We start from the raw sequence: 26,929 nt of genomic DNA, 5'->3' as shown, positions 1-26,929 counted from the left end.
GTAGTAGGAGAGTTTGGGAGAGCTGGGTCTTGTTTACTTGAGAAAGGTAAGAGTGTGATGGGGTTGTGGGAATTCCTGATGGAATAGAGTGAGAATGGGTGATAACTAGCCAGGCAAGATAACCCAGCAATGAGATGCTTTACCTTACTAAGTCAAAGAGGATATCACAAGCTGAGAATTGGCAACTACAGAGAAGGAAATACTAAATCCACATTGTCTCTGTAGCATGTAACTGAATTAGGAGGTATGAAGCAAATCTCAGAGTATAGTTCATTTCTGCAGAACATATAAGACAATATAGAAACTAAAGTAAAATTCAGTGGGGAAAGAAGGTTATGTTCTGATGAGATAACTTTGAACACAAGGTGCCCACCAAAGCCACTCTAATCACCTTCCTCATCTGGATGGTGAAGAAAAAGTATGACAGAAGGTTCAGCAAGTATGGTCACTGCAAACCAGACTTGGTTCAGAGAAATAATTTAATTAACTGCCAATGAGAAGCCAGAGAAGGATAATAAGAAATAAATACAAACCTTAAAACATCTTTCACCCACCCCTCCCTTCTTCCCAGGTTCAACTTCAGCTCCAGATTGTTCTCCTCCGAGTGGCTCAGGCAGATGGGGGATGGGAGCTGTGGTCAGTTTGTCACACTTGTCTCTGCTGCTCCTCCCTCCTCAGGTACTTTCTGTGAGGTCTCTCCCAACTCTTCTAGCATGAGTCCTCCCCATGGACTGCAGTTCTTCATGAACTGCTCTAGTGTGTCTTCCAGCATGGTTACAGCCTCCATCAGGCACCTGCTCAGGTGTGGAGGCCTCCGTGGGCTGCAGGAGATCTCTGCTGCACCATGGACCTCAGTGGGCTGCAGAGGGGATAGCCTGCCTCATCATAGTCCTCAGCACTATGGGCTGCAGAACAATTTCTGCTCCAGGGCCTGAAGCAGAATTTTCACTGACCTTGAGGTCTACTTCGCTGTTGCTGTGCAGCAGTTTTTCCTCTTCTTAAGTATGTTCTCTTAGAGGCGCAGTCACTGTCACCGATGGGCTTGGCCTTGGCCACTGGTGGTTCTGTTTTGGAGCTGGCTGCACTGGCTCTTGTACATAGAGGAAGCTTCTGACATTGTCTGACGGATGTTACCCTGTAGCCAGCCACCAAAACCTTGCCACACAAGATGGTCTGAAAAAAATTTCTTATTATCCACATAAGTAACCAGTGCAGACAGACGTTGCCTGTATGTATGTGTTGTCTGACCTTTGTCTACACAATGATTTTGATGTCATGATTTATCCACAGCTCCAAGACAGTTGCTTGAAGAAGGAAACACAACTTATTTCCATAGGGGGTCCTGGAGCAAGATGAGTTATATGATGAATTGGGTGAAAAGGGTAATGCAGGGAAGTAGAGTGAATTCAGCATGTTTTACTTTCTGGTTTGTGATTGCTTATGACTTAAACTTTTCTGCCTAGAAAAGTTCTACAGCTGAAAAGGGTAATGTAGTTGGCCCTAAAGTCAGGTTTTTCTGGGTTTCACATCCTATACCTTGCATTTAAAATTGAAAGCGAACTGCATTGCAGCCATTATGTTGAAAAAAGAAGTATAAATATACAGAAGGAGCTAGATAAAGGCTGTGAATCCTACTAGATTACTCACTTGTCAGAAATAAAGATGCTCTTTATACTTGTAAGTTTGCCTATGGGGAGCGGTCTGGAATTATTAAAAAATAAAATAATGAAATTCCAATTGAAATGCTAAACCACAACTTCTTGATGTAGATAGAGATTCATGTGTCATGTCTTTTGCTTAGCTTTTTGGGGATTTCGAATTTTCAACTTAAGATTGGAGGCTTTCAAAAAATTGTGGGGGCTTTGTGGTGGTGTTTATGTGTTGGGTTTTGTTTGTTTGTTTGGTTTGGTTTGGTTTTTTTTTGGTGTGTGTGTCTGTGTGTTGGTTCCCCCCCTCCCTACCCGCCTCTGGAGAGAAAGCAACTGCAGAGCCAACAAAGCTGCAGAAATAATCCAGCGTATAAATGGAATGGAAACAGTAGTGTTCAGACTAATCTGTGATTTTCAGTAAAATCTACTTATGACTGACCTGCTGCTTTGCCATTTGATTGAAATCTTTGCACTTTTTCTGTTGTCTTTGTGAATCTGGTACCTATATTTTTGAGCGTGTTTTTGCAACAATCTTCCAGGTGGATTATGCCTATCTAATACCCATCCTCTGGTAAAATGTCAATGGCTGTGATGTTCAGAGTAAACTTCAGAAAGCAGTTGCATCCATCACAAGAATGGAGGGAGCTTTGATAATATTGATAATATATTTTCATGTAAGGACAGAGGTCAGCAAGGTTGTTGACAGGAATAGAGCGTAATAAGCTTTACTCAGCAGTGAAACTATGTTTCTGGAAGAGTGCATGGGTTTATGAGTAAGGAGAAAAGGGAAATGACTGCTGTCCTAGTGCATGTAAGGAAGTGCTCCTTTCCCAGTAGCACTTGGTTTGCATACCAAGGAAAAACTGGTATTTGAAAGCATCAGCTGGTGTTGCTGTAGCTGACCCAGCTTGTATTGTGTACTGTGGTGAAAATGTGCCCATTTCTAGCCTTTCCAAAGTGATCAAAGACATCTGTATTGTTTAAAGAAAATTTTCTGATTTGCGTTTGAAGGGATCTGTTTTTCACAGAATGAGTGGGTATGGGGATTCTCCATGAGCTCCTTAGGTAGACTGTCCCTCTGTGAATCTTTCATCGTGATGTTGCGGCAGTCTCTTTAAAGAGCACCGTCTGAACCAATTGCTAGAAGTGCTTCAGTGTTTCCTTCTATTGAGTGTGATACTGTGGACCTCTGGGACAAACAAAGGAATAAGGCGAAATAAAGACATGTGCAAGAGCTGGTTTAGGTGGTGTGTTAGGTTGGCCTTGGGTGCTCAAGGGAGATAAGGACAGCCTTGGTCTTTTCAGAGTTCATAAAGCATTTGGCTTGTGCATGTACGTTTTCTCTACTTCATGTCATCAGGGATCTACCTTTTTATTAGCTATGTAGAATCAATACAAGGAATATCCCAAAAACTGTGTTTCTAGGGTAATAGCTTTATGTATTTTTAAGGTGCAGCTAGGAATAGCAGAAATAGCTGCGCATTATCACGTGGCTTCTGACCACTTTAGAACCTACTGCTGCAATTTAACACTAGTAGTAGGTGTTAACTGAGGTAAACCATTGTCCAGGTCCACTGGGTTTTCTGACAGATACATACCTACATCTGGAAGTGTTTCCCTCATTGCTAGTGCTGCTCTAACATGGGATCAAGAAAAGAAAGCAAAGAGATTGCAACCACTTTTTTTCTGCCTGTGTAGTAACTTCCAGGTGGTATTTGTTTCCTCCTTTCATCATTCATTGTACCTATTACAATCCATTCGATACTTTTTAAAGGGCTACTAGGATATACATAGTAAACACAAATGAGTGCTTTGTAAAAGTAAATAAATAGTGATGGCATTGATTTTTTAAATTTATGGCTATTTAAAAAATTCACCATGTGGAAATAGTGATAGAGATAGCATCAGTGATGAAGGTACATATACTTGAGAACTTGGGAGGAAGACAAAAAGAGAGTAAACTTGTTTTTTCAGGAAGAAAAGCCAGATGGTTCATGAATCAAAGTCAATAGCTTATGCAGAGTGTAACTGCAATTTTGAAAAATCCTCACATACCAGGTGACTGAAGCTAGAGACCTCTCAATTTGAGGTACTGATCCTTCCTGCCTGACCCTAAATAATATTGCAAAGCATAAGTTTGCAGCCTGGTAAACGTCAACCTCAGCTGCTGAATGTAATTATTACCTGACTCTGCAGTATGGTTTGGTCATGTAGCTTTCCCCCTTTACAGTAATAGTACAGGGTTGTTGCTCTTTGTCTGGTACTTGGCATGCTTTTTTCTTCATGGTGCAGAATCCTTTTACTTACATTTCTGTTGTGCTTGGAGAGGCTATATTTTGCAGAAAAGAAAAACTGTAATCAAGCAGACTACTTTCAGACTACTACAGAAAGTGTCATATAGATTTTATCTGACCTGGGATCGGGAATGTTCTTTTGCCTTGTTGTTCAGGCACTTACTAGTCTTATAGGAACTGCTAGGACTGTGAACAACTGCTTGTCTCCAGTAATTACACAATGTCTGTTAATGGGTTTCTTCTGAAAAGGTCTGCTGTCAGTCCTGTTGATGGTGCCCTGTTCTGTCTTGCAGCTTTACTGATACCACACAAAAGTACTGAAGAGGTTTCCAAAACCTGGAACCTGTCTACAGCTGGCCTTACAAGTCTGGAGGAGAATGTTTGTAGAAGGTGAAAAATGGCTTTTGGAGCAAATTGTTCTTGTTTCGTCAGATACTGGCTAGTCATAAGGCAGTATCTGACAAATACAAGCTGACTGTACCTGTACCATCATATTACCAAGCTTCAAGAATCCTGGTCAGGGACTGCCAGAGGGGGAAGTTCTGCCAAGCATATTGTGTTCAGTGGGCCGGACTTTTTTTGAGGCACAGTGAGTGTTCTTCATCAACGTTCTTTTTGGCAGTATTATACTCACTCAAGCAATTTAAAAGCTGAAGGTCTGTGTGCTGTCTTCTTGCTTTTCCCCACACTCATCTATTTAATCAGTGTTCTCGGACTAATTACAGGTTCTTAAGAATGTAGTTATCAAGGTACTGGAAAACCCTGAGGTATTTTTCAGTCTCATTCTGTAGTCTTAACGGGACTACAGAAGGGGAGAAGGCAAAAGGAAGGTTTTGGTTCACAAGTGGAGCTGGAATGATCTTTCTCCGTGTGTGGACTCATTTTTAGTTACTGGCGCTGTATTTCATCAGTCACTTTATTTGCTCTTCACTTGCTATTGTTAAATACTGTCATAATTCTATTGTATATTTTTCTTCCATTTGACCCCAGGTCATGCCTGTTGCTGATTTTAATAGACTAGGAAATGAGAATTGCTTTGAAATGGATTGCTTTGAAACTTTGAAGGCCTTGTCCATTAATTGCAAAGCCATGTTAGACGGATGAGGATAAACACTCCTTAGTTGAACAATTCTGCCCACACTTAATCAAGCATATTTGCCTGTCTGTGGAACTGGCTGCGTCATGTCTTCCACATTGACTTTACTAGCAGTGTGCTGCTCTGCTTGCTTCTGAATAGAGATGTCCTGAGGATATTCTGGAAATGTGGAGGCCATGCCCTGGCAGTGGGAACAAAGGTTGCACAGAGTAACTCCCTCTTGATTTCAATAATGATTTTGTCTTCTTGCTCCTCCTTTCATCTCCTTAAAGGTATTTTTTGGCCCTCTCCCTGCTTCTACTTATGAAGTTACTTAAATTTGATTTTTCCTCTTTAAAATGATAAGTAACTGGGTCAACAGCCTTGATTTTTAATTGCTTTGAAAAATTTGGAAGCTTTTACAGTAACCCATCACTGCTTCTTCAGGATGACTTAGTGAATCTTCTGATCTCTCCATCCTCTGCTTTCTGGGAATGTGTTCACTCCACATTCCACTGCTGGGATTGCCTTTTTTCCATGTCATTCCTAAGAGATATCTTAATAGAAAATCTTGCTGTTAAGTCAGAGTGTACAAAGCTGTAATTGCACTAGAGTGGGATGGAGTTTGGAAGATCTTACAAAACCCCCACAAATCAAATGTTTTTTTTTAAGGAGCGCTTCCAGCTGTTACTGTATTCCAATTTTAGATTGTGTTTTTGCACCTGCTTTAGAAGTCTGGGTTCTGTCCACTAGCTAAATCAACTTGTTGCTTCCTTGAAATTAGCAGTACCAAAAAGTATGCCTCATGTCTGCTTTGTTTGTGTTCTAATCAGAGAAGAAAAGTGGTAATTACGCTGCAGGGTAAATAACTGTAAATTTCTTAAGTAAGATTTGAGCAATGCAATTGAGGAAAAAAAATGTCCTGAATATAACTGGCTAGTTACTAGTATTAGTACTACTAGTAGTTAGTAATACTATTAACTGGTAGTAGTACACCTAGGACAGTCTCCCTGTTCTTAGAAGTCTGTTTTTTAGAGACAAAGTGAACTATGTTCTGAAAACATTCCTGTAAATATATTGACTTCTCATTGAAGTAGTGTCACAAAAGAAGAATGGACTAAGCTTGTATGGGCTTTTGCAGTAGTCCAAATGCTGGAGGCAGTATTTATATTTTGCATCTGCAGTTGAGCTGGTGGGAAGAGAAATGGCAGAAGGATTCGCCCTGGGGAGTTGCTGTACTTCATGTGCCAGCCATGTCCTTCATGTTTCCCAAATAAGCTTTGATTGGAGTTCTAAGCTTTCTGATACATAACATCTGCTTGCTGTCCAACGTAAGAAACAAGTGTATATTTGAGTCTTCTGATAGATGAGGAAGCTGAAGTGTTCTCTCTGATTAGCATTAGCACTTTCAATTAAAAAGAAGTCTTTGGTGAGATGTACATTGTCATTAGCATGCTAGTTGGTCTACATTATTGGCTAGACATTTAATATCATGTTGTCAGTCTTATATTATTTGGCAGTATGCCTCAGATACAAAGGAGGATGAGTGAAATAAATTTTTAAAACTGCTGCATTGGAAGAAATGGATGTTTTGATATTTCTGTACAACAGTATAGCAGATCTAGTCAGAGAAACAAATGATTGTTACATATTTGGGGTTAAGAGAGAAGGAAAAATGAACAGTTAAAGCAATTATGTGTGATACCGAACCCTGCATGCTTCAAGGATGAGCTTCCAAGGGTACTCAAAAAACTTGTGTTGTGTGGTTTAATTTCAGCTACAGCCATGAAAGCATATCATAGGACAGCTTTCCTGTTTCTCCATTCTGAGTTAGAAAAGATTATGTAATGATCACAGTTCAGCTCCTCAGTATTCAGGCAGCTACCTGAGGTTTTTCCACTGCTGTTTTTCTCCTGTGAGCAACACGTGCAGCTTCTTGTCCCTGTAAAGCCATAAGTTTTAAAACATCTTCTGTAAATTAGGGAATGGCAGGTTAAATATGTGATTATCCCAAAAATTATCTGATGTGTGATTATCGCAAAAATCACTGTCATTATTTGTTAACTTTGAACATTATACTTCTATGATCTCTGTTTCATGTGAGATACACTTAGTGCTATTTCCAGTTTTTCCTGTGTGAAAGCTCCTTCTGGGTAATTTGTTTTAGAAGTTTCGCAGAATTGCCCTCCTTAACTTACATTATGCCCCTTGACCTTTGCCTTGTCTTTCAATGTGTCTTTCCTGTAGTCTTCAGAGATATTCTTCTTTGTCTGGTCACTGACTTTCATACTGTTACGTAAACCTATGGCTTCACGTTTTTGGGCTTAAGTGTTGTGTCCTTTAGTTACCTCTTCTCTAAGTTAAAATGTAGTGGTCTTTTTATGATCTCTTCATGTCCTGATCATTCTTGCTCCATGCTGTCTGCTGGCTTTGAGCATAACCTTTGATTCTTGCTTCTCTGCTTTGGCCTCCTTTATAAATTCAGCTCTCATCTAATCTTCACACCTCAGTCGCTGAAAGCTGGGGAAGAAGAGAAATATATTAATGTGGAACTAAAATATGCTGTGTGTTGCTGCTACCAGCTTACTCTATCCCATCCTTTTAAGCCTTGCTCTGGCATTGCCCTTGTAGCCTCCTAGTGAATGTGGTAAGCTGTTGCCCTCAGCCAGCCTAGCTTTGAGTAGCAGACTTTGTCTAGCATAGATATGCTGCACTGAACACTAGGCAAATAACCAGTTACAAAAAAAGGTGCTCATCCCAGTACCTTGATAATTAACTTCATTACGTGTACAGTTTTTTCATGTAGGGAGTGAATCAGAAAGTATATTAATTCTGGAAAAATTGTACAGTTGGGTTCTTTGTGTTCCTTCATTTCTGTATCAAATATCATCATTTGAAGCATACAAGACTGTCCTGACTGTAAGCAAAATTCACATTGTACTTTAACTTCTTTCCTCATTTTGCCTAGTAATAAATAGTGAAGGCCAGGTCTCTGTCACTTATGTGTCACCTCTCAACAAAGTTTTGAAAGTCTGAACTAGTGATCAGTATGTGCAACAAATAGCACTTGACTCCCTTCTCTGAGCAGTGCTGAAACTTATCTTTTGTCTTCTCTCAGCATATGGTATCTTCATGTTTTCTCTTTGAAGTTAATCAGACTGTTAAGTTTGCAAGAAACAGAATCTTTAATGCAAGAGTCCACCAATGTATATAATTGGTTTTTTGGAAGAGAAGCATTTTTGTACAAAAACTTAATTTGCTTATTTCCAGTAGTTAGTCCATAGTTTTGATCACTGTATTGTGCTACAGTTTTTTCAGATGAGAGCACAGATAGTGAACAGTGTTGTAATGAATTTCCTTAATACGAATAAATTGTGCCATTGGCTTTAATGCTCCACTGTAAGAGCAATTTGGATAAGTATGTAAATTCTGTGTTTACAATAATTACAGCTTTGGCACTACATTCAGTTTGTTTTGTAGTCAGTTATGTAGGGTCCTCTTCTTGGTAACTGTGCTGCTCTTACTTCTCAGAAAACAGCAAGCCGAAAAAAGGGAGCATTTGATGTAAAGCTTTTAAAAGGTTTTCAGGCTCTAATGAACCTGTTCAAAGTTTGTAGCTGTTCCTATTTCTTGTCACATATGTGACAGAATTAATTGATTGTGCATTGCTAAAATGGTGGATTTAGAACTCCTACTCAGCAAGTTTCTCCAAAATTATGCCTTTTTGAGGAGGAAGAAAGAGTTAGGGCATAGTCATTTCTAGTTCTTGCATTGCACTTTTCTAAGTTAGCTTTTAAATTGAGCATGTTTTCTAAATTCATGGCTTTTGATTGTTTGAACATGTGGGGTTGGGTAGCTAACTGGTCTTTTACTGTATGTTTCTTTTCCTCTGGTATACTACCTCCTACTGAGGATAAAAATGCCTTTTTATATTTTGGTGTTGCAGCTGAGAAGATTGCAAATGCACATTGAAAAATAAAAAAAAAAAAACAATTAATGGATTTTCTTCCTTGTTCTCTGAATAGGCAGACAGCAGTATGATTTTATAATTTCATTTTCTTTGGCATCAATATATTCTTGCCCTAAATCAAGTGGACAATATATTATGTTCTTGCATCCTCATTGTGGATTGCATGCTATCTGGAGAAGTGGCCAAAATAGCTGAAATTTAAAGGAAAAAGTAGTAGCTGTGTTCCCTTCTGTTATGACAGCTCTGGTTGTGGGATTGAGGAATAGAAGCAGTGAGCACAAACTGAAACATAGGAGCTTCCTTCTGAACATCAGGAAACTGTGAGAGGGACTGCACTTTGGAATAAGTTGTCCATGGAGATGTTGGAGTCTCCCATGTTGGAGATACTCATCTGGACATAGTGCTGAGCAGCCTGCTCTGGGGAGTCCAGCTGGAGCAAGGAGGTTGGACAGGATGACTGCCTCCAGTGGTCTTTTTCACAGCCGACTTGTTTCCATAGTAATCATCAATGATGGCAGATTATTTCTTCCACATTAAAAAAGCTGTCAGCATTTTTCTCTGAAGCATGAAATGAGAAGTACCTCCAAAAAATGTTATCTTTGTTCCAGAAGTGCTTCCTTTTCTAATACTTGGAAGTGACTTTTGAGGCCTTTCAAATTAAAACATTTTACCAGAAATTGATTTATACTAACTTCAGAAGGTAAAAATCAAATATTTGCTAAGTTTTAGTTGTGGGCTGAAGAGGAAAGTCAGTTTAAGTAGAGTATCCCAGCTTCTGTTTTGGAGAAGGCATCTTCCCATAGTAAACTCTTTGGAGGAGAGAGACACCTGAAGCAAGTACGTATTTATGCCAAAGCATTTGTACCTTAGCAATGTATTTGACAAATTTAAACTTTAATTATTTTAAGAATATCAACTGTTGCAGTAATTTTGAATTTAAATAAGAATTGGCAGCTTTTCAGACACTGGAAATACTGTTTTGTGGCTGTGTTTTGTAACATACCAGATGAATTTTATGAAGGAAGGTTAGGGGTATTCTTTGACTGAACAGCTTTGATTTGAATTTGTCATCCTGTTGATAGCTTTTCATGTTGCTGAGAAGGCATAAGCCCTTGAAAGCTTTGTCAGTAAGCAAGTGTAATCTAACTTGTAACCCACTGGGAAAATGCCCACTTCATGAAGAGAAAAGAAGTGACACAGGGTTTTGTACAGTGAGAGTGAGAACTACTTCTCTCGGACAGCAGCAGCCCTCCAAGCAATCCTTTTTAGCTGGCTCCAAAAAAAACCCCCAAAACAATAACCCAAACAAAACAAACAAAGTACAAATGAACAAAAAACCCAAACAAAAGACCCCCAAACAAACAAAAAAAAACCAAAGCCAAAACAAATCACCTGGCTTTATTGCAAAACATCTTGTTTTGTTATGACAGTCTTTTTGACGGCAAGGTCATATGCTTATTATCCCATTGAGATGATAAGGTCTTGAAGCTCTTTAGTTTTGTGTGTTGATAAAAGGAGATTTTAGGAAAGAAGAAAAAAAAGTTATTTGAAAAATGAGGTATTTCTTATGAATCTTAAAGTGAAAATCTGTATTCTGCCTCTGGAGTGCCACATAGGTGAGGTAGTCCAACCAAGGCGCACATTCAGATGTGTCAGCAGTAAAAATTGCTGATAATTGAAAATTTGTTCATGTATTCTTTAATTAAGTGCTGAGGTAGTACTTTACCTTTCAAGAACCTTTCCCCTTCAATATGAAAGAAGAACTGCCATAAAAAGAGCTCATGTCATTCCAGAGTAATGTACAAGACAAAAAGATCTGTTGAGCAACTTCTACCAACTGTCACTTCTCCACATAGTTTTTGTTAAGTACCGCATATATGAATTTTAGGTTTTAGCAGCAAAAATTACTGGGGGTAGGTGGCGGGCTGGCAGTCTGTGAAGCAGTTTGCCATCTGGAGGTGGTATAAGCAATCTGTTCACCAGGGCTTTCATACAGAAATGAACTCTGGACATTTTTTCAGAGGACACTGGCAAAAGAACAGCTAGACAAAAGTGAAGCTCATCAGAAAAATTACCCACACCTTGCAACAGCTGCATGGTTTCCAGCCACAGAGATCATAACAAATTCATCACTAAATTCATGGGCTAGCAAACATGGTGTTACTGAAAAAGGGGAACACTTTTTGTGTGCTGTGGAAATCCAGTGGTCACTTCTGACCTGGCTGTTTTGTGCATTGCTGTCAAAAAAATATCAGCTGGATGTCCTGTGTTTGGTAACTGGCCATTGCAGCTACTCTGACTGTGAAAGTTGTTCAGAAAACATGAGGAGAGAATAGGGGATTTTTTTTGTGTCTGTGGTTGTTGGACTTTTGGTTCTTTGCTCCAACTTTCTGATAACTGTCTAACCTATGTAATCAAATGTTGACGAGGGTAGAATTTATGTTAGAAGTAATCTAAAGCCTTTTATTCTTCTTAGAAAACAAATGTTTTGCAACAACTTTTTGAAGGTTTGTATCAAACTGCTCATTTACTCCAGCAGAAATTAAGTAGACTGAAATGGTTCATTATTCTGTTGGACTGGTATTTTCTTTGAGCTCTTTAAGAACATGTCACCAAAATTCTGCATCAACAGTTAAGGAACATTAGTGGGCTTTTGGATAAACTGGAGCTCCAGCTGAGTGCAGTGACAAAAGCTTGACTGAGTTCACTTTAGACTGCTCTGTGCATTTTTCCTGACCGCAGACATGTTACATACATGGCTCTTTGATTTGCTAGTAGCAGTTTAGGTTTCTGATGGCCAGTGTCCTCCTTCGCATGGTAGATTCACTGACAGATTTACCAGGCTGTGGAATTGCCAGGTTTGTACACCACAGCTGATGTGCAGTGACTGACTACTGCCATGGAATAGCATCTTTTAGTGCTGTCTGTGTCCTTTTCTATTTAAAAGGATTTAAAGTTATTTGTACAGCATTTTATTGCTCTTTACCTACACAAACCCCACTTCTCAGTGCAAGAGTCTGTGCATTTTATTCGAGAATGTTAGTGTAATATTGTAAGCATTTCTGAAGTGTTGGTGAATGTGTTGCATTACTGTAGAGATGCTTCTGATTCTAGTCTGTGTCAGGGAAAAGCCTTTTCTAGTGCTCTAAACTTTGATAAAAGTGAAAGAGACTCTCCAAACAACCTAGGGGCTTCCAGTTATAGCAATAAGACACAAGCACAGAAATTCTTGGTGTTTCCCCAACGGTAAAACAGAACTCACCGAAACATTGTAAAAACCAAATGATCCGAATGATTTTGACTGATTGGCAGATTTCAGTTTAAATAATGCTGAATTTGTCCCAGGCTGCTCTACTTCTAACCCTCAAATTATGATTAATGTTTTCTTGCCTTTAATGCTCTTCTGCTTTCCGTCTGCCCAAACAGCTGACTTCAGTATCTGACTTCCACTGTCACTCAAATAACATGTGGGGCTTTCTTACTATGTCAGGTGCACTGTTTTGCAACCCTTTAAGACTTTCGGATTTTTTGCTGAAGTCCTTCTCTCTCCCCTCTCCCCCCTCCACCCCTCCCCTCTTCAGATTACTGTTTCCTACTCGGCAAAACCAGGAAAATCTTCATATCATTCAAATCTTAGCTAAGGGAACTCTTCTGAAGCTGGTAACTGCCCCATGGGTTTATATGTAATTTTTGAGTACTGGAATGGCTTAAGTTTGTATGTTGTTCTTATTGATTAGAAGTCTTGGTTTTTATTAGCTGTTTGTCCTCTGAGGAAAAAACACATTTAAAAGAAAGATCTGTGGAAATCTGAAGAGGCAGAGCTCAATCACATGTCTTTTTCAAAATTGTTTAAAAGTTAAGTATGCTTGACAGTAGTAGCTATGTAAATCAAAAACCTGTTGCTTTTTCTTTGGAGACCATGCGGACCAAAAACTAGAAGAGGTCAAGTGCATAGTTATTGTACCAGTCTTGGCTTGTACAGGGAGATCTTGCTCATTACAGAGCAGTTATATTAGCCACCTACCTGGGACTGTAGAGCTGTTGGTAAGCTCTGGTCCTTCATTAGACAGTTTTAAAAATTCTTAAAGTGCCCCATAAAGCAGTTTGAGTTACTTTAAGCCTACATTCTAGATGTGTGCAGTGTGGGAGGCGATTAAATGACTGAACCCTGCTGTCCCATGCTGTGAGTGAATTCCTTCACTTGCAATGTCTCCTGGCCAAAAGCAGACATTCACTCTTCTAAATGCAGATGATAAAACTAAAGCAGAGCAAGATCATATTAAAGGTCTGTATGACATACCAAGAGAAGATAGCCTGCAACACAAACAAACGTGGATTCTGTGAAAGTGTCAGAGGAACCGGCTTAGAAGTTATAAGGCAGTGGCGGGGAGTCTCCTTAGCAAATTTTTTTTACTACAAGCTTATTACAAATTTACTTATATGATCAAACAAGTTTTATAAAATATTTACAGCTTTCATTTCACCTTGGCTGGAGAATGAGTACATTCTCTCCTTGTGATATGGCTCTTTAATTAGTTAAGGAAAGAAACAGAACAGCACAATAGTCCCCATTTGGAAAGACATAAACTACATTGTTCTAAGTGGGATAAAGTCTCTTGAAGCAGTTTCTGGGTACATTAAATAGGAGGTTTCATTAAACTGAATATCTTCTGTGATGAAATTACAATATCTGTGAATGATGGGAGAGTAGAGGCTGTCATCTGCCTTGATTCTTAGCAAGGTTTTTGCTGTGGCATCTCCCGTGGCATCACTGCACGGGGTTGGGATGGTAAAGTCTAGATGAATGAAAAACTACTAGATGAGATTAACAAGGACAGTGAAGGTTCTTGAAGGAAGCTGTCTGAAGAATGACTGAGGTTGCTTGGTCTGTTCAGACTGAAGACTGAGGGGTGACCTCATTGCAGTTTCAACTTCCTCATGAGGGGAAGAGGAAGGGCAGGCACTGATAATCTCTCTGTAGTGACCGGTGAAAGAACCCAAGGGAATGGCCCAAAGTTGTGTCAGGGGAGTTTTAGGTTGGATATTGGGCAAAATTTCTTCACCCAGAGGGTGGTTGCACACTGGAACCAGCTCCCCCAGAGAAGTGTCTGTCCTAAAATCCGTTTAATATCTTCACATTTCCTTGTTCAGCTGTTGGTCATGCACATCACTAAAATCTGTGAATGACTCCAGTCTGGGTTTGCAGTTTGTACACTTGAAGTACGGGCTGCCGTCCAGAACAATCCAGACAGGCTACAAGAGTGTACCAACAGGCATGTTGTGTAGCTGAGCTGAGACACAGGCAGTAGGAGATGCTATCTGCCTCAGACAGGAGCTGACTGGCTGGGGAATTGCTGAGCTGAAAAGCTCTTAGGGATCCTGGGTGACGGTGGCCATGCATGAACAGAACGTGCTCTGCAGCTGATAAAAGCCAGCAGCATCCTGGGCTGTATTAACAGGAGCCTAACAAGGAAATCAGACCAAGCGATTCCTCTTTAGTTATCCCTTGTTAAATTGCGTCTGGAATACTGCATCCACTTTTGATGCCCCAGTACGAGTAAAAATGATGCAGAACTGTCTTGAGCTCAGTAGAGGACTATGAAGTACCACAGCATCTGGGGTGTGTGGTCTCCGAGGAGAGGCTGAGGGACTGGGGCTTGTTTGGCTTGGAGGAAAGACAACTGTAGAGCAGGGATCTGTAGTAATAGTCTGCCTACATTTATAAAGAAGTTGCTTACAATACAGGTACCGACTCTGTACTTGGACATAGAGCAGGAGAATGAGAGAGTGATCATTAATTGAATCAGGTAGTATGGTGAATACCACGAACTATTTTTAATAATAGTTTTTTATGCTCTTTTTGGAGATTCTGTTATTATTTTTAATAATGGCATTTCATACAGTGTTGTCTCTAAAGTGGTGTGGCAAGCTTTAAAATACCACATACTTGCTTGGGGTGGTGTAGCCTTTTCTGGAGTAGATGGCTTCCCTAGTTAGCCAAAAGTAAGCTGTGTCATTGTACACAGATCAGAAAAGCACTGGTGTTGGAAGGCATGTTTTGAGATCATCTAGTCCAACCTCTTTGCTGAAACAGGGTCATTTAGAACACGTTGACCAGGAGAGTGTCCTGAACTTGGATTCTTTTTAATATCTCCAGATCCTGAAACTGATTTTAGTATAGATGCTATTGTAAAATTTGATGTGGAGACAGGGCCTCTCTGTGACAGCACAGCTCGGGTGGAAAAAAACTACATAAAAGTCAAGTAGTCCAAATAAGTTCAGTCAGCGTTATGAAAAAAAAAGCAAACAAAAACCCAACAAAACCCTACATCAAAAAAAAACACCTTAAAAAACCTAAAAAAACAATGTCTCCCAAAGCAAACAACCAAAAATACCCCAGACACAAACAAAAATCTCCAAATAATACCTCTTCATACATCATTTCTTAGTGAAAAGAGCCTGAGAAAGGGTAGCTTTTCTGCCCAAATTTCACTACTGTTAAGACTTTTATACTCTTTCCAATTTGTTTTTAAGCATGTGTATCCTTTGTTGTGGTATATAGATAGAATGCAGATGTTGCTTCTTTGACCTTTACAAGTTGTATTTATTTGCACTATTTCTATGAACTGTAATAATGAACTGTTATGTGTAACATTTAAAATTGACAAGTTTAGAAAGCAGTTGGGAGAGTTTGTAGTGTTTTTTCTAATTTGTTAACTTTAAGTACGTGATGACAATTGACGGATGGAGTCTTATTCTTTGAAACTTTAATCTACTTCCTCAGATCTTTTCCAGTGATCTCTTTTGTGTGTTTCTTTCATGTATCATTTAAGCAAGGAGAATGTTGTTTTTCTGCTTATATGTGCAGTTACAAACCTACTCAGCAGCTGGTGTAGATACTCACATAAAACCTGTTTTTCACTATTTTTTTCTCCAATTCCATAGCAAATTTGGCCTAGTTTTTTAAAACTTGCTCAAAAGTTCTGTCTTGAGGTATGATTGTGAGTTTTAATACCCGAAATGCATTTTACTGTTGAAAAGTCAGGGAGTCAAACTTCCTTGCTGTTTCTCTCCCTACAGAGCTAACGAAATGTGTAGCTTTGTGCTTAACTCAGACAAAAGGGATGCTGACCCTAATGTACAGATCTCATTGACATTTTCTAGGTTTGAAAAAGGAATTATAAAGAGCTACAATGTGCCTGAGTGCTGCCTGAGTTGTGTGTCAAGTGTGCGTGTCACTGCAGCCCATTTACTGATGTTATCAGCCTACCAACAGGTGCCTGCCAGCAGAGAGGCTGCTGCTGGTATACACAGCGGGGAGCATTGTGAGGGCTGGGAACCCTTAGACCCTTCAATGGCAATTGCAGGAGGACATTTTTCACTCAAGGAGACTAAATAAACGTGGCGCAGCTTTCTAAATGGAGGCTATGTATATACTTACTTGAATGCTGTTGGGATGAGAAAAGAGAGCTTGTATTAGGTTATTCCCAATGTAGCTTAAGAACATGTAGTTCCAACCCTATTGTGAATAGAGACAACTTCTGCTAGATCAGGTTGTTGAGAGCTCTGTCCAGCATGGCCTTGAACAGGGATGGGGCATCCACAGCTTTTCTGGGCAAACTGTGCCACATAACCCTCACAATAAAGATTTTCTTCCTAATACCTCATCTAAATCTGCTGCCTTTGAATTTCAAGGTGTTTCCCTTTGTTCTGTCATTACATACCTTCATAAATAGTTTCTTTTCATCTGTCTCGGAAGACTCCTTTTAGGTGCTGGAAGACTCCAAACAGGTCACCCCTAAGCCTCCCTTTTCCCAGCTGAACAATTCCAGTTCTCTCAGCCTTTCAGAAAGAAGTGTGACTATTCTGTCCTGGTTGTAGAATGTTGAAGGAATTAGGGTGTGATTTAGTAATGATGCTGCATTCACCTACTTTGTTTTATCTGTTTCATGTTATTAACATAGAAAGGAATTTCCAGAACTGAATCCTCAAGAGAATATCTTAGAAATAAACCTGGTAGCCAAATTATTGTTACACATGTTTCTTCAGGCTCCTGTCACATGCTAGATGATCTTTTAGACTGGTACCGAGAGACAAAACTACTGCTGGTGTAGCTTTTTCAGTGGATTTCTGCATCTGGACATAATCTTTCTGACTGCCCTTTGCTTGTCTGTATACTGCATTCAGTTGTGTTTCTATCCTCGTTTTTTAGCTATGTTGTCATGATTCCTTGCTTATTTGGGAGTTGGGCTGTACTCAGATAGTGTGTGTGTATCCGTGTGTGTGGCTTTCAGTCTTGCTGTTCCTGCTGAGTAGAATACCAGTAAGCTATACAGTGAAGATGTCTTTGGATTGTCTATGGCTAAGGGAAACTTGGAAGAAGTGAAAACCTTGAAAAACAATTCTGAATGCTGGTGGCATTTGGATTGAGAAATTCTTGGCTAAAGCAAGTACCTCCCCTAAACACAGCCAAGCACTACCCACAGTATTGTCCCTGGATGTTGTATATGCTGGTTTCAGTCACCATATTAGCTAATTTATGTAAGTGATTCTCTGCCTTTCCACATAATTTGGAATAATTTGGAAATACAATTTAGCTTCCTTATAGAGTGTTTTTTACTAGCTAAAGGTTAGGTTAATTGTTAGATTTCCGGTCTTTAGGAAACCCAGTAAAATATTCTACTCAGTTTGCGATTTTATAATTGTCCATCAAATATTATAATTAAAAATCATATTGAGGGTCATCATGTCCTGCATGCAACAATGTTTGTGTGTGTCTGTGTGTGTGATTTCCTGATGTACAATTAATCACTGAAAAATGTGATTTATACACTGTAGTAGTCAAAGCCTAACAGAAGTTCTGTACATTGCTGGGAAAGACCTTTCTATTTTTACCTGTATATAATTTTGTCATTCCTTTTATATTTGGTTTAACATGAGGAGTTGTGGGAGTGTTGTCATTTTAAGGTTTGAATGTTTGCTGAGTTTCATTCAGCTTTTCTGAGTAAGCCAGGGTGGTAAGAATGGTTCATTGCATGTAGTCTACTGAAGCTGCAATACACCAAGGTTTAGTTTTGTGTTTAGACATCCAGTTTATTTCTCTGATTAATACGTCTGTGCTGGATCTACTGTACTAGTTTTTTTCTTTGGTCTGTATGATAACATGAGGACCTTCATCTTGGGCCTCCTTTCTTCTCTATAAGATGATGAAAATATTATCTGCACTTGGTTTAAAAGGTTAAGGTATAAGAACTAAGAAAGTTTATCAGCCTGATGAAGATACTTAATTTTGAAATTTTGCTCATGAAAAACAGGTGTGGATGTGGTTTTCTTACATCCCAATTATTTGTAAAAGCAAAAAAACAAAACCACATAATAGACCTAATCTCATTTAGTTTACCTTCTACAAAGTAACATCAACTGTAAAATCATATTATATTTCAGAGACCCATTTTTCTGGCCTTTTTTCACCATCATCTATTTCACATTAAGGCCACCATTGATTTCAGTATCTTTTCAATTTCTCTTGAGTCATGGGCTCACTCTGAAATTTACTCCTATTCTTTAAGATGCATCCAGAGGCAGAGCAAATTAAGCAATTTTTTTGTAGAAGCAGAGGAACCCATTTCAGTACTAAAATTCCCAATGTTTCATAAACTGTTCAAGTGCACACACCTTAAAACAAGTTTTCACATTTCCGACAAGTGTGAAAATGTATGTGCAAAATGCCAAAAATTCAAGACACATGTCACCAAAGTGCAGAAACAAAATATTTGCTCCTGCAGCTCCTCCAGAGCCTCAGCCCAAAATCTTCCTGCCTCTTTATCAGTTCCCAGTCACCTCCCTCTACTGATGACATACGTCTTTAAAGTGTTGTACCAGTTGTCCTAAGTTTGGGGTTGGTTTCCTGAAGTCCCCAGTGAGAAGGTTGGTGTGTACTGGAATTTGTCCAACTGAGCCTGTTTGCTTGGAGTGGCCAGTCAGCCTGGGCCAGGCACCCTGTCTGTCCCACTTGGGTTACCAAAAACTTGTGCCAGCTGTGGGCTCCTTTCCCAGTTTGCAGCACCAACTCACACACCCAGGCGAGGTATTTCTACCTCTTATTTTGGTTTGTGCAAAGGAGGGAGCAGGGTGGTAGCCCACAAAAGACTGGCTCCCCAGTCATCAAAACTTTACACGATTTGTACATTTTAACAAACAAACATCAGCATTCATTGCTTACAGATTACGTGACTTTCATTAATTAGTGCTCAACCCCCTATGTGCCACGCTAATTAGTCTGCAGGTGCAGTTCTTCCCTCTGTCTGACTCCGGGCTCTGGTTGGAGTAGGTGGTCCCTGAGTTGGTGGCCACTGCTGGAGTTACCTCTCCCCCAGTTACTGCTCAGGCCTGACCTTACTCCTGGTGGCTCTCATCCAGACAGGCCATTCATCTTGGGATTGCCTTTCCTTCTCCCTAAAACAAGCACTAGCCAAGCATATAATGTTCACAATGCAATTGCTTAATCATAGCTGTCTAGTTATGATCTACATCTACTGATTGACAACAACAAAAATTGCAAAGTTGGCTTCAGATCTTGAGAGGCTTGATCCAAGATGTGCATATGCTTTTGTTTGGATTCTGAGATCTGCAGCTGGCCTCCATCATGGGAAGCGGTGCAAGGGTATGTGCCGATGGGGTGGGTGAACTATGGGGGGTCACTGTGAGGAAATAAAACATCCTTGAGGCTCTGTGTAACTGGTCTGGGCATAATGGGAAGCAAACTGTCCCAGCCTACTGTAACAACAATAAGTGTTCCTGACTGCATACTTGATGAGGAGAGCTGGGCTAACTTGGGTCCTCACAGCAGAGTTTTCTCTTGCCCTACACAGGGTTACAGCGTTTTCCTGCTAGCTCTTGAGTATACCAGGAGATCTCTTTACATGTCACGGTTACTAGAAAAATCATCTTTGTGTGCTTCATTGTCCCATGAAGTCTATGTGAGACAAAATACCAAACTTTACTTTCATTAGGTAGCCTCTGAACTTTTTCTGGTCATTTTTATTTTGTCCCCTCTCACATTTACATCCAACCTTTGAACAGTGGGGGCAAAGAAACCCCAACAAACCAACGAAAAATAACCAACCATGTGCTCACAATATTTTTGAGACGAGATGGTTGTTTTCATTCATTCTCAGTTTTTCCTTTCTCAGAGTCAAGCCTCCAAGAGGCCTTGGTATGAGGAAGGAAGAGACTTTAGAAAGGATATTGCACCACAGATTCTGTTACATGAGCATGGGTTTTCAGTAAGTAATTTTAAGCCAGGTATGATACACAACCAGAACAATGTAGATGAAGAATGAGAGAGGATCTGTGTGACGCTGCAAATTGCTCAAAAGCTTTTTAGTGAATGTTTCTGGACAATAATATTGTAATGAGGGAGAAGCTTGCATTTGTAGAATGCAAGCCTCTTCTGTCTGAGCGGTGATCTGTGTCAGAACACAAGGGGTGCTGCTATGTCGTGCTTTGAAAATTGGGAGGATGCTGATGCTGAGGGCATCTCAGTTCCAGCTGAGTTCTTCAGAGCTACCTACAGCTGCCAGAGACAGTAATTTTCAGGAACACTTGCAAATATTCCTCTTTTTGAAAAAGAAAGCCCATTCATACTGTTTAAGAAGGTGTGTTGGGGTTTCTGTATTGGTGGATTTCAGTGGCAAAGAGTGGCTTGCAATAATACTGACAGTTTGGCATTTAAAAAAGCAGTTTCTGTCCTAAAAGCTTGAGACTTTTGTGGGCTTCCAATGGTAGTCTTCCTGTTGTTCTTCTGGTGCTTGCAGGTCTTATTGCTGGTGAGCTTTTCCTTTACTAATGCCATTCCTGCATGCCCGGGCAATGTATGTAAATGTTTCCTTTGTAGCCTAACTTTGCTTTCACCTCCTGTATACTGCCTTTTAGCAATGGAGTTCCACCATAAGTTCTTTGGCTGCGCTGGTCTTCTGATATGTGTACTTCACATTATTGGGCTGGACTGTTCTGTGCTCGGAGAATGTCCTTTGACCTGCTTGCTTTATTGTGATGCTTTACCATCATTGCAGCTTTCAGTGGGATCATAGCTACCAGTCCCCAGATTTGCTTTCCAAAAGTCCATGGTCTGTCTGCTCACTTCCTCTCTGCCCTCAGCGTTTAGAATTCCCCTATGTCATGGGCATTACCACTGAGGCTGCCAGTCATTTTTGTATCCTTAATTGGTACTTCCCAGCTAGTGAATCGCAGATGTGCTTAGCTGTACACCCTTCCCTTCCCTTCCCTTCCCTTCCCTTCCCTTCCCTTCCCTTCCCTTCCCTTCCCTTCCCTTCCCTTCCCTTCCCTTCCCTTCCCTTCCCTTCCCTTCCCTTCCCTTCCCTTCCCTTCCCTTCCCTTCCCTTCCCTTCCCTTCCCTTCCCTTCCCTTCCCTTCCCTTCCCTTCCCTTCCCTTCCCTTCCCTTCCCTTCCCTTCCCTTCCCTTCCCTTCCCTTCCCTTCCCTTCCCTTCCCTTCCCTTCCCTTCCCTTCCCTTCCCTTCCCTTCCCTTCCCTTCCCTGTCCCCACCTGCTCTGTTGTTTTTTCAAGGAGATTAAAATCATTCATAAGAACCAAGGTTGTGATCAAAAGCAACCCTCAAGTTGTTTAGGGTGCCCTGTCTATGTGGGAGGTCTGTAAAAATGGCTTTTTTTATGATGCCACGTTTCCTGACATCTTTTCTGATGTGGCTCCATAAACCCTCATCCACCTGTTGTCCCCTAAAAGAGCTTCAAAAATCCACACTGATCTTTTGCATAAAGGCACCCTTTACATTCATGTTCCCTGTCTACATTTCCTGAATAGCATCTGTTTGTCCATCACAGCTCTGTCATTCCTGCCAGATCTCAATTATTCCAGTCACGTTGTATGGTGACTGGATGCAGAGCTCTTGTTCCTCCTCCTGTGTGTTTTCAGACTGCATGTGTTACATGTACACTTCAGACGGGGGCCCCTTCAGCCTGTAGTGTTGCTGCTTAAGTGCCTCTTTTTCTTGTTGCTCAGGGTCCTTTATTCTTTCTACTGCTACTCCCCAGTTCTTCACTTATCTGTGAGCGTCCCTTCCTAGTTGGAGATAATGTGAGTTTGAAAGTAACTTGGCTGGTAAAAATTGATGTATTGCCTTGACTGATGCTGCTGTGCAAGGAAGTAAGTGGAGAGCATAATATCCATTCACACTGACTATCTTCTGCCTGTTGCAAACACTGGTACCTCCTCTGTCAAAATCTTGTGTGTTAGTTTGTGAGTTTTTGGGTTGTTCGGTGGTTTTGTTTTGTTTTGGTTTTTGGTGTTCGTTTTGTTTTTGGTTTTTTTAAAGATTGTTCAAGAAAAGGAAGTGAGGAAAAGGAAGAGAGTTTGGTGACCAACTTCAAATCTCAAAAAGAATTAACAGTTTTATGAAATGTGCTAAAGGCTGTTCCTGTTATTAGGGTTGTATTAGAGATTGCTGCTCATACTATAACCTCTTCTGTGGCAGGATTTATCACTTTGCAGTGAAAACATACTACAGGCAATAGAATTTGGCATTCCTGGCCTGAGTCCAAGTAAACGCTAATGTTTGGTTTCTTTGTTCCTTTTTTAATTTAAAAACATAATTTCCTTTTGATTTGAAAGACACTGAGTAGTAGAGGTTTTGTGGATTTGGCTGGTGTTTATAGTTCCTGCAGCTATATTCTGTTTGTATACAAATTGCTGGGTAATTAATAATGTGATCTAATTTGTTTCCATTATATGTACACAGTGTTAAAATTGAACTTGAATGTTTACTGTTAACTAACAGTAAAGCTTATATTGAGAATGTATTGGGGTTTTTTTAAATATCCATTGGAATACATTTTCATGTTTCCCTATAAACACACAAACACACCATGCACACACACAGTTTGTTGGAGTGGGAGAAACAGAGCTGTGACTTCAGCAACTTCAGTTTGCCTGTGAGTGCTCTGAACTGATTCCAGTTAGACTGATAGCATAGCTTTGCCTTCCTGGGCTGTGTCTCCTGCCATCTGAGTGCGTGCACATTTCTGATTGCTCTTCATTCTTTACAGTCCTTCTTGCTGCAGTCATTGTGTAGTGACCCAGTGATTTGAGCAGGTGATTAAAAGGAGGTCTCTATTTGTGAATTACTTTGCAAGAGGGTGTTTTTGAGAGAAGCCTGTTCAGCAGATGTTTACTGTATAATGGTAGGTAGCTCTGCATCAAATTCTAGTTTTGTTTGCTAGCTTCTAATGTTTTGGAGAAGTGCAGGTGAACCTTTTGTACCCATAAGTGGCCTACCATGTGTAGGTTGTGGAGAGAGAGTTTGAGTAGGACTATAAACAATAATTCATTTTGTAGTGAGTTGTGGGGGTGTTGTATGACATTTAGCTAGAACAAGTTTACTGGTGTGTTTAGGAAACCAAGGTTGCAGCTCTGAGACAGTTCAAATTGGCAAAAGCATATTTTGCTGGGAAAAACTGCCTCAATTTAAGTTATGAAAAACTGTCTCATAGATAATTTTTATCTTTAACTTAGGATTGCTTTTGAAATGAAGTAGTGTATATTACTTACTTTTAAATTATGTTCATGTTGATGTGTATTGCCTTGGCCTTTTAAAGCTGATGTTAAAGTAATGAAGTTAAAATCTGTGTCCCACTAATTTTAACTTTTTTGACATGTGTTGAGGCATCTCACAGATTTTGCAAACTATCAAATGGGCAGGTATAGCTACACAGACACATTGAAAGAAAGAAAAACATGAGCCTCCCTCTGCTTCATTTAGGATTTTAGTTCATTTGTATGGTAGCCGAAGGCACTTTGCTCTCAGCCTAACGTCTGTCCAGTTCAAAACCATACCTAGTTTTACTGAGTTTTAGTTACCCTGCAACACCAGGTGGAATAGCACTGGGAAGGATTCACAGGCAAACTGTGCATTGCTTGTTTTTGTGAATGGAGCATTTATGGCTTCTTGATTTTCTGTTCCCTTATTTTTCCTAGGTATAGTGAAGTGACAAGACTGTTTCAATTATGATAGAGGACAGTTCTGCATTGGGAAACTTTTGTTAGGCAGTTTCTCTAGGTTATAGACTTAAAGTAGATGCGATCCTTAGGGTAGAAAGAAAAAAATTTCTTTATATCCATTATGCTTTTGATGCTTAAAAATGAGCAGTAGTTTAAGTTATTCTTCTCATGCTACACCTCTGTTTATAGTAGGAGGGCAAGGGGATGTACTTCTGCTCATAGCAGAGAGTTGCCCTGTGGCAACTTTGGTCAAAGTCACTCCAGATGCCCCATTCACAATTGAGCTTGGTAGTGTTATGCCAGCTTTTCAGGTAGCACCCCTCTTGGTCAGTTAGTGACTTCGGAGCATGGAATTAAAGGATGTCTGAGAAGACTGGATGCATTCAGAGGAATATTTCTACTGTTGTGTTAGGAGTCACTGAGCAGGTCTGTTGGAGACTGATCATGGAAACTAGCTGCAAGATCCTGGACTTTCTGTGCACATTCTTGGTCATGGATCTCTCTCCTCATTGTGTGTGACCCAGGCTGCTTTTGCTGTTGCCTGAAGAAGTAGTGAAGTAGCAAAGAAAGGCTCAGCACATGTGTGGTGCCTGGCAATGAATGTAGGTGCTGTAGGATTGACAAGCTGTGTATGAGAGGAGCCTGGTAATTGGAAGGCATCTCAAATGTCAAACATCTATGGGTTAAATATCTGATACAGTTAACAGTTCAAACATTTTTACAGAACCATTTTTAATAATCATCTTGTAGTTATTTTAAAATAATTTATATTGTGGTTTCATAATTGTTCCATTCAAGGTCTTTTCTTTATCTGTAGTAGTGCTTCCAGCAACTACCGAACCTCAGTAACAAACCAGCAATTTGCTTTACATTTCAGAGAAACAATCTACTTAGGTTTTACAGCTTCATACCTTGAAAACAAATGCTGTTGTAAGTCAAGATATGATGTCCCTTACTTTGTTGTTGGTTTTACTTAGCATATGTTTATGCTAGTATGCCTTACATCTTGCTGCTTTTGAATTCATAAAGGTTGTGCATGCTTTCTGTTTACCTTTAACATGGGAGGAAAAAAGCCTGAAGCAAAACCCATAGGCTGCCACAAAAATGCCTTCATGGGGAAACTGAGTTAGGCTGGTTTTAATTTATTTAAATTGCCAATTAGGATACTTCTTTGATTCATGGTTTTCAGTTTAACTTGGAGCATTCATCTAGAGAAAACTGGAATCTTAGTAGTCAATAAGTGTATTTCCTATTGAACATAACATTTGAAATCTTATTTGATAAATTTTGTGAGGAAAGGAGGTAATTTACAGGCGGATTTAAGGAATTTATATAACTGCACATTATATTGGCTTCTTATGTTCTGTGTTTTAGGCTTTTGAAAAATTGTATGGTTTACTTTGTTTTCCTTGATAAGATTAATTTTTATTTCTTATTTGATGATGGGCTTCTATTTAATAGAAACATAAATTATATTTTGACAACAAGCTTGTTAAAACAGTCTTGAAAGGCAGATGTGTTTTGTCAGTATGCTGAAAATAAAGTGGCTTTGAGAAATCGGGAAAGTAGAAACAAAATTATTTGGAGAAGATGCAAATTTAAGCTTTTATTTCTTGATCGGTAGTATTTGTAGAACTAGTGATTTAGCATTCACTTGCACTTTGCCTTCTTTTTCTGGGATGTAAAAATTAGACTGTTTTCTCCTATAATTTGTAATAAATTTCCTAACTTTGAATGAGCAAGCTATTAAACTCTTTTCAGTGGGAAGAGGAACAAAAGGCATCAACTTCTGAAAGAAAACCCTAAACATCTCTGACTTCATTTGATTGGCCAAGAACTTCCTTCAGAGACTTGACTGATCCTAAAAGTTCAGGACTAATTTCACTGTCTGAAGTATTTTATTACCTTTTGGTTTTTGTTCTAGACAACTTAGGTTTGAATTTCTAGTACATTTGAAAATAGCTTTGATTGAGTTTAAATTCAGTATCTTAATTTAAATTTATGTATTTTTACCTGCTGGTTTCCAATATTCAAAGACTTCTTTGGATCAAAGATTGTAATCAAGGTTGTGCATACAATTTCTATATTGGCCCATCATGATTTTTCTTAGACAGCATATTATTATGGCGTTCAATTTTTCTGCATTTTTTGCCCTTTGTTGTGAAAGGGTTTGGAATAGAAATGGTCTTCTGAGAACTTCTCAGTAATCTTATGTTTTAAAATACTGACAAGTAGAATGTACTTTCCAAAAAATGGGTCTGTGTGGCTATCTCAGTGGACCTCCAGGTAGAAGAATCTTTCTGTATGTGTATTCTGTATGCTGTGAATTAATGAGAAATGGCCTGTATGCTGCATATTTTATAGAGCCAAAGGGAGCTAACCTTTACCTCTGGTATTACTCATCCTGTTAGTTTTGATGTTCGCTATATTAGGCCATTTGATTCCAAATATTTAACACAGACAGATGGATGCAATCCAGCTTGTGTTGCTTGAATAGATAATTGACAGAAAGGTAAATTACCTTGGTAATAGATATTACCTGCAGTGATTTCAAAATAGCATGTTAGTTGGAGTTAATTTTGTTAATATGCTCTTTCCAAGAAGAAAAGATTCTTTTCTGTTGAGAACCTTCGATGAGTTTTAGAAAATGCAAGGATTATCAGAAGTGAAAAACTTAATGGAGTTTAAATTAGTTATGAAAAGTAGAGGACTGAGAATAGCGCAAATTTATGAGGGATGGATCTGTCACTTTTTACTTGTCAGCACATGCAACCTGCAGATCCAGGGTCCCAGAACTATTGTTTATTTTGAGCTTTTTTTGTTGATGTTGATATTTGGCTATGCCAGATGGAAAAATGAAGTGCTATCTTCTGTGCTCTCTCCAGGCGGAATTGCTATTGACCAGT

The 26,929-nt window shown here is 39.5% G+C and overlaps 1 protein-coding gene across 2 annotated transcripts in view; it reads left to right on the top strand.

Moving 5' to 3' along the window:
* The window catches only part of RNF38 (ring finger protein 38), a 114,286-nt gene that overhangs the window by 14,540 nt on the left and 72,817 nt on the right, over positions 1-26,929 (top strand). Inside the window, exon 1 of one of the 2 annotated variants that reach the window (XM_063181468.1) lies at positions 22-46. The exons of the other annotated variant lie outside the window; for it this stretch is intronic. The gene's annotated coding sequence lies outside the window, so the exon portion shown is untranslated. Of the gene's footprint in view, positions 1-21; positions 47-26,929 lie in introns of those variants that run through there. 2 annotated transcript variants of the gene reach the window in all.

Source organism: Melospiza melodia, chromosome Z (assembly GCF_035770615.1).
Source record: "Melospiza melodia melodia isolate bMelMel2 chromosome Z, bMelMel2.pri, whole genome shotgun sequence".
NCBI classification, from domain to species: Eukaryota; Metazoa; Chordata; class Aves; order Passeriformes; family Passerellidae; genus Melospiza; species Melospiza melodia.
The sequence above is the reverse complement of the archived record's forward strand: the minus strand, read 5'-3'. Positions and strand labels throughout refer to the sequence as shown.